Source organism: Tupaia chinensis, unplaced genomic scaffold (genome assembly GCF_000334495.1).
Source record: "Tupaia chinensis unplaced genomic scaffold, TupChi_1.0 Scaffold143796_1, whole genome shotgun sequence".
NCBI lineage: Eukaryota > Metazoa > Chordata > Mammalia > Scandentia > Tupaiidae > Tupaia > Tupaia belangeri.
Genome location: NW_006203646.1, coordinates 2804682 through 2805251, shown reverse-complemented (window position 1 = coordinate 2805251; position 570 = coordinate 2804682). Strand labels below are relative to the sequence as shown.

General features: G+C 69.6%; 1 protein-coding gene across 1 annotated transcript in view; it reads right to left on the bottom strand.

Annotated features, from left to right (window-relative positions):
- Window positions 1-564, bottom strand: part of RNF145 (ring finger protein 145) — a gene marked incomplete in the record, with an annotated part of 51811 nt that extends 51247 nt beyond the window's left edge. Inside the window, 1 exon segment of the mRNA XM_027766936.1 lies at window positions 532-564.
- Between the last annotated feature and the right edge of the window lie 6 nt (window positions 565-570).

Below are 570 nucleotides of genomic sequence, written 5' to 3'. Positions count from 1 at the left end.
AGGGAGGGGAGGATGGAAGCAAAGTGGACAAAGACGCAGAAGAGGTAAAGTTGGAAACCGAAGCCCAGAAATGAGCTGGAAAGGAGCCGCTCTGGAAGGGGCTTGAAAAGGGCCCCGAAACGGGGCGCTGGGAAGCGAAGGCGGAGAGCCCCGAGTAAGAGCATCTTAGGAATGTGAAGGATAGCTCCAGGCCCGATACAGAGGAAGGATGGGAGGTTGGAGAGGCCGGGAGGCCCTAGGGATGGAGGAGGGGGCTCTGCGGGGGCTCTGCGCGGGGCCCCAGGAGGGGAGGGGACAGGAGGGGAGGGCAGGGCAGAGTGGGCGGGAGCCAGGCGAGGGACCGCGGTGGGGCTGGAGGACCGGGTGCCGAGGGAGGGAGACGTGGACACGCTCGGGCGGGCAAGAGGGAGGAGAGGCGGGGGAAGGGGCGAGGGGAAGAGGAAGGAGCCGGCGACGGCTGGGGGAGGGGAGGCAGGACGTGGGCCCTCGGGGCGCGAGGATGGGAAGGGGCCGCCCGGGCGGCGCGGTCACCTCGGGCTGCGGCCTCCCTCCCTGCGGGGCTGCGCTGCC